Source organism: Cyanistes caeruleus, chromosome 15 (assembly GCF_971803275.1).
Source record: "Cyanistes caeruleus chromosome 15, bCyaCae1.hap1.1, whole genome shotgun sequence".
In the NCBI taxonomy this organism is placed as follows: domain Eukaryota; kingdom Metazoa; phylum Chordata; class Aves; order Passeriformes; family Paridae; genus Cyanistes; species Cyanistes caeruleus.
The window spans coordinates 9,203,875-9,211,726 of record NC_141715.1 but is presented as its reverse complement, the minus strand read 5'-3'; positions in this window follow the sequence as shown (position 1 = coordinate 9,211,726).

The following is a 7,852-nucleotide window of genomic DNA, read 5'->3' as shown; positions in this document are numbered from 1 at the left end:
TTCTGCAAGGACTGGTGCACCAGATGCCACGGCTGTGTGACTCAGATCTCATTCAAATTGCTTGTCTGCTGCTGCAACCACTTGCCAGTTAACTTAGCAAAGGCAGTGTTTGACTCAGACAAGGCAGATGCAATCCCAGGGACACCCCAGGGAAGGCTGCAGCTCTGGGCTAGTGGCTATGTCATGCAGGACTCATGGAAACAAAGGAATGGCTCTGTGCTCCAAGGCAATGAAACAAAGTCTTTCACTCCCATTTGCAGAGCTCACTGACAAACTGCAGGTATACCAACTTTTTATTGTTTCTCTTTTGTCACTTCAGGATTAGAGAATGTTGTATTTCTTGCTGTTATTTCTTTTAAACCAGGCCAACACATGCCCTCCTCAGTATACCACCTTATAAACCTCTGGCTGCACTCTTCTGAATCACACTGATTTTTTAATTAACTTTTGTAAGATCAATTACTCAGCTGCCCTTGGTTGCTCTGGCCTCCTATTGTTTCCAACCATATAACCCAGGTTCTCCCTCCCTGGTTAGCTCTGCATTGTGATCTTGTCACCACAGAGCCTTGTTGGCTGAACACCACCATGTGTCTGTCTTCCACCCAAGATTTTGGGCCAAGGACATCCCCAGGAGGCTTGTCACAATCAAGACACCATGACTTTGCAGGCAAGCTGTATTTATCTTGAGCTTACTTGTCTGTTAGACTCTGCTTTGACTTTTGCAGAAGTAGGTCAGAAACGCAGTCTGGATGAGCATTACTTGCAGAGGTGATGAGCAGCTTCCACTCAGGCCATGGAGGCTCCACAGAAAGCACCACTGCCTATTCCAACAGGCTTCAAACATTGTCCTTCTATCCTGCAGTGTTCTCAGGCCGCTCTGGAACCTGCAGTGCCTTTGTTTGCTGCCAGTGCAGTCACTTCAGTGCATCTGGGAGCATCTGCAGGATGGATTTCAGTGCCACATTTACTTGGAGGCAATGGGCCTGCTGGGATGGCCACAAGCTGCACTAAATAACCCGTGGAGAGACACAGGATGGGAGTCCTGCCCTAGAGAAGGAAGGTTCTTAGATTCCCCTGTGCTCTAGACATGTTATTTTTTTGTCAGTAGGAAATACACATCCCTGATTTTCCTTCTGCCAGAGTTTGGATGTTCTAGCAGGTGATCAGTAGATGGTGCCCAGGGTTCAGCATGGTCCAAAGGTGAAGCAGTGTTTGCAAATAGCTGTGTACTTGCACCTCCCTTGGTGATGTTTCAGGGCATGAAATAAGCACATATTCTCTTTATTTCTAGACTTGGTCATCATTATCCACACATTTGCCTACTTGTCCTGATTTGAAGGAATTCTTTTTAATAGTAATTTACATCGCTTTCATATCACTGCTGCTTTTGCCATGACAGAAATGGGTTTACTTTTGTCTCTCTCTCACTTTGCTCATCAATAACCATTTTACAAGCCCTGCTGTGATTTAGCTGTGATTTTTATCTTAGCACTGTGCATCCTTTGCAATACAAGCCTTGTCTGCTGCCCCTTGGATTTGAAAGTGAGGATCTGCTTCCCAAAGCTGGGATTTCACAGCTGTGGTCTGACTCTTTCCTATCAGCACATACAAAAGCAGTGAGCACACAGCAAGAGCTCAATACCCACTTCAAACTTCAGCCTTTTCAGCTGGAACAACTGTTGAGGTTTGAAGTTGTTTTGTTAACTTCTTTGGCTAATTGATAACATCTGCACCTCACCACTCTTCCTTGCCTCTCAAGCTGCTTTTAAATAGATGGACAGATAACACTGTGGCAGATCTCAGGTTCTGTATTAGTGATCTATTGTTACACTTTTGGAAAACTCTGTGAGAACTCTGGGGCATCTTCGAATAAAACCTCCTTTATAAAAGGCTCCTTTCATACAGTCTCAAAAACAAGCCCAGAGACACTAATAAACCCTCATGCTATCAATTTGGCATTTCTCTTGTGATCAGATAAAAGAACTTATGATTTCACACCTTTTTCCCCCCTCTCTTTTTCCCCACCATGTTTTCTAAAGGTGGATATGTACACGTGGGCTTTAACATATTGGAATTAGCATTTATTTCTCATTAGTTTTCATTTTCTTTGTATTACAATAGATGAGTCAGGAACTGGTATATGTGATATTTTAGTAAATCAAATCCTTGTACTCAGGATCACTCTTGAAGTCTGGTAATGCACAGTGACACCATATAGGTCCCAAGGAGAAATTATTGTTGTAATGGAAATATCATATATCTCATATCCCAGGTCTGATATATCAACTCAGCAATAAAAAGAAACAGGATATTTGCAACTATATTTAAAACAGGGATTTTGCTGTTACTATGAGAACATGGATTACTAAGAAATTTTGGTGAGAAAACTCCTTAATGATTTCATCAATGTGTAACCCCATGAGATTTCAGTTCTCTCACTGCTGTTGAAATAGCTATTAATGCAGTGAAAATCAAAAATAAATGAGCGTGGTTCATTGGTATCTGCATGTATATCCCTGAATTAGGTCTCAGTGCAGATCAGATTGTCCCTTCTCTCATGTTGCAGGATTCCCAGGATGGGGTTTGGGTTATGCCTAGAGACACATGTGCCCTGTGGCTTCTCCCCACCTTGACACCTTTCCATTTTGGCTGGGGAGAGGTTCCCTCCTCCACCTCCCTGCTGGGGGATCCCTGTTGGGATGGTTGGTGGTGCTGCTAAGCTGGGTCTGGAGATGTCTGTGATATGCAGGGAGCTGACGTAAGCTGTGACTTGAAGGGTTGATGTTGCTTCAGCCAGCCAGAAGAGCCTCGTGAATTTCCTTGTAAAAAGAATTTCTTAGGATTCAGAGAGACTTGTGTTACATAAGACTTTGAAAGCAACATTTGACACAGGATAGGGCTATCCCCTTTATGAAGTTCCCAATAGAACCAGCACGTTGCCATGAGCACTGTTATTATTGCAATTCTTTTATTTTGTGTTCTTTCAGCACCACCAGCATCTACAAAAAAGATAAAATCCCACATACAGATCTCATAACTTCAACTAATGTAAGCTCAACACATTTGGTCTTAATCTGAATGCCTGGACTGGGATGAGTTCTGTAGGGCTGCAATAAAATAAATATTTTCCTGCACTGAGAACACCTCAGGGAAAGGTTCAATGTCAGGTCAGCAAAGGGAGCTCTTTAACCATATTTTGCTAGACATGGACCATATCCTCCTCTAAGAAACTGTCAGAGCTCCATAGTGGCTGGTGGTTAGGAAGTGATTGAAAATATTCACCTCTTGCTCATTTTAAATGTTGGATTTGGTTGGAATTTGACCAAAGCTGGGCAGCGGGTACAGCCCCAGCTTGCAGCAACAAGAATGTTTCCAGCAGAAAAACAAAAATTATTAGTGAGTGAAGGACTTTTGGTTGGAATTCCCTTTCCTTCCCTGCCCTGCTCAAATTGGATTACTTGCAGGAACAAAGGGAACAAGCAGCCCTGCTGCAGCAGACCAGTCCCAGGTGAGTAAGGCTGAGCTACTTAACAATTGGCAGTATAGGGAGAGCTCCTTTAATTGTTTTATTAAGCAAACCTGACCCCCTGTTCTGCCATTTTAATGCAGGAACCAAGAGAAATGTGATCCACAGATGCATTATAAAAAGGGAAGGCAGAGGTACTGGGGAAGGAAGTTTGCCTTTTTGCTGCAGTGAGACAGTGCCTGAATATTTTGTGACATTGCACATCTGGTGCAGAACTAACCTGAACATCAAAAGAATTTGTTAAGGTTGGTAGCTTTCTATTCCTTTGCAGACATGTTGTTTATTGGTATACCACAGATGAGAAAAAAACCCCACCTTGCTGCCAGGTCATTCAAAACCTATTCCTAAGAGATTGTGCCTCACTAAAATTCCTGGTGTCAATACTGCTGCCTTTCTACACTACTGCTGTACAGCTGTGTACTGCTGCAAACTCAAGATAGTTCCCTTTCAATTTCCTGGGAACTGACTATGAACCGTGGAAATAAAATGTGGTTCTTTAGGTGGGGATTCCTTAGGTTAAACTGATTTACTGAGCAACTTTCCTAAAGGTTGATACTTTTCTAGTTTGAGAAGTAACTAATTTTCAACTTAAGCATGCATTTAGTTATTGAATGTTCTCTCTTTTGTACTAGACAGGAACATTTTTCTCATATCCAGACTCATACCAGTCCATGCAAAGAACTCAAGGGTTTGAGCAAATTAAAAAAGAGGACTATGAGCAGAGCTGGAAATGAGTGCAGGAATTTTGGTTCCAGATACCTCTGGCTAATTAATTATCCATTGATGTGATTCAGTCATCAGAAAGCTCAGACATACTCACCATAAACTAACCAAGCTCAAAGCAGAAGTATGGGATGCACAGTTGCAGACCTAGGTCAGCAGGAAAGTCATAGTGGACTCATAATAGAAGTGGGTGATGTTCTACACCTGGGCTTAGATATTTTGCTACTTATGTAAATTCAGAAAATGCATTCCATGTGCTTTCTTGGAAGCACTTGGAACTCCTTGTTCAATGAAAGATGTATTTGTTGAGATACTTCAGAGGCCACTAGGAAAAGCAGGTGGTTCTCATGGTCAGACTTGGATCACAAATGAGAACTTTTCCAGTATTTTCAGCAGAGGATTTTCAAGCAAAGATTGAGTATCTATGGTTTTGTTTGCTGGCTGTCAGTGAGATGGTAATGTGTCCTGTCCTTCCAGAAGTTGGTTAAGTGAAAGTATTTCTTTATGACTGTTGCCATTTATCCTTTAGTTTTGGAGCAGCACAAATCCCTCTCCTTTCAGGGTGTGTCAGTACACTTATGGACTGTGATAAGTTGCCCAGCATTGAAGGTTTTACAACCTTATGTATATTTTTGATTTTGTTTTTGGGACACATATAGATCATGTTAAAAACCAGAAGTCCATTGTTCAATCAATCAAGTTAATCCTGGTGCTCCTTGATAACTATAGCTATCACATTTCAGAGTGATTTTATTGGATATTACTGGGATTACTTGTAGTAGCCACTCAGTCTAGACAGGGGTTTCTATTACAGAGAACACAGACAAAAGGGTAAGAAATATTAATGCCCAACATCCATTAACCATGCACAAACTGCATATCAGAGAGTGGATCCTGTTCACTTGGCTGGGGGTCTCACCCCCTTTTTTTTATCTCTCAGAAGGCCACTGGCTTCTTAATTAAAAGGAAATAGGTTGTTTTAATAAAGGAGTAAAAAAGTAAGGAGCTGCTTGAAAAATTTACTTCTTGGAGCTAATGAAAATTAGAGATCTTTCAATCAACAGTCAATACTGAAAGGCCTGAGTATTTTGTCCCAAAATCTGTCTTTGGGATGGCTTTCTCTTCCTACCTTTTTGTGAAATGGGAGCAGTCACACTGGTCTTACTTAGAAACCTGGCTCACCTACAGTCCTGTTGTGAGAAGTATGATGAATTGGACTTCCATACTCACCAGGGCTGGGTAAAATCATACTGTTTGTGGTTTCTGAAACAAAGCCTGTAGAATGACAAGCACTCTAGGAATGCTGCACCTTGAATAAATGTGATGGGGCAGTGATGCCATTCCCACCGTCCCTTGGAAGAGAACTCTGCTCAGTTAGGACTGTTGGCTGACTAAAATTAGACCTAGTTAACAAGGCACTGAGTGAGGTAATGGAGTTAAACTCTAAAGCATCTCAAAATCTCATTTTATGCTACTTCACAAGTTCATAGAATCTTAACACATGGGCAAACGTTGTATTTGCTGCCTTGACCGCTTGTGTCACAGACTGTATTTTGGATAGGACATATTTCAGATTGTTGTCAAATTGCCTATCATAACATGAGCTCCACCAGGTCTTTCAGAGAATGTTGGGAGTCAGGGGAACAGCAGAAACACTCAAACACTGCTTGCATATGGCTTGCTGTCCTGCATTCATGCACCCAAAGACCTTGATGTCCTTTTGTTTTTCACATCCTTTTGGGATCTAAAGTTAATAAGCCTGTTGTTGGGAAGGGTGTGGGATCATGTAGAAGCAGAAGAGTTTGTTGGAGGGTGGGAATGAAAAAAAAAAAAAAAATCCATAGTTATATAAGAAGCTTGAAATTATTTCAAGATTCCCTTAATTCCTGGGTCATGAGGTTGATTATGGGCTATATAGAGACATAAATCAAGATTTCCCTTCAAGACTATAGCTTGGTGTAGACTTGGAGAAAATACTCTGCATGCCAGTGCTCTCAACTCCCTTTTATATGTGACAGCTGATGTTGGTGTGTTTGAACATGCTGTGGGGCACTGGAGGCTGTGTTAGGGTTGCTCTCTCTATGCCTGTCATCCAGCTCCTGGGGCCCAGCTCTGCTCATCCCTAATCCCCCACAGCAAATTGGCCTGGGACCGGAAATCTTGTCTGCTGTTGGCAGAGCACAGCAGTGGGTTTGCTGGGTCCCAGTTGGTTTACATCCCTATTTTATAAATGGAAATGCTGCCATCATGAAGCTCCAGATTTACCCAAGTATGAATGCATAATTCTCTAGGTTATTTTAAGCAGCAGTTATGCCCTTGATAGAGTTATGGCTATTACAACAAGTTACTTGCATCAAACCTGTGGAGCTGGGCAAAGAGTTGTGTTCCCTCAAGTTTTAGGTCTAGCTATGAACACTTGTCCTCTGTTGTATGTATTTATCTTGATGCAGCAGTTATAGGTCTGCTTGCCCTGACAGATCTCCTCCCTTAAACTATCGTTTCATGGTAATAAACTATGAATTTCCAGGATATTTTTCAATGGAGTGTCAGAAAGGAGAGGGCAGCATAAATTTCTGTCCTTGCTTCCAGGAAGATAATCTTCCAAAAAAAATTATTGTTATATAACTTCAAGATCACCCTATCCAGCCATACATATAATTTGAGGCTGTTTCTAATAAGCATTGTCTCTAGCCTGTGGTTCACTCTGGTTTAAATGTTCCCAACTTTTTGGTCACTTAACAGCCTTGAACAGTATTTTTAGGAAAAGAAATGATGCTTGGCAGTGGCTAGGAATTTTGTGGCTTTCACTGCCCTTCAGAGGGTTGTGCTAATATGTGTACTTTTGAAGAAATAAAAAAAACCCACTCCCAACCTGAAAGGCTGTAACTGAAACACCATCCAAGACAACCTGCAACTTTCACTTTGATGGTGTTGCTGATGTGAGGGTTCTTCTTTTCTGAATAACTGGATTTTCTGAATATCTGTTTGCTTATTTTCCTTTCTTTTTTCTTCTGGTACTTTCCTGGGTACCACTCAGGTTCTTGCACTGAACAATCAAAGGTGCTACACCTATGTCATTAATTTTGGATCAAACATTTTTCTTGAAACTTCGTCAGAGACGTGAACATTTTGGAGTTAGACTATGAAGGAAGCAGCTGTCCATGGGAAGGGCTGGTTGGTGCTGTTTCAGCCATCTGGCTGGGAGATCCTGATTTTCTTCCTTCTAACAGGTTTTGGATGACTAATGAAGATGTAGATGTTTAAATTATAATTGGTAACATTACTCATCTCAGTGATTCTCTTGGCTATGCTCTTGCCTTAACATTAGTTTTTTAATAAACCTTGCCACTTTAAATTTCATTTTAAGCAGAAAAAAGGGTTTTAAAGTTTCAGATTTGGAAGCTTTGACAGAGCTTAATAAAAATTTGCTTGGGCAAAGTGCAGTAAACAACTGTATTGGTACTGATGTTTTCTATTTAAAAACATGTCTCTTTTGTTTGCTGCATCTTTCAGCTGCTGAGATTCTTTGTCTTGCTTCCTCTAAGTCTCTTTCTTAGCATCTCATAGGCATCAGAGAGGGGGCAAGTGCCTCCAACACTACCA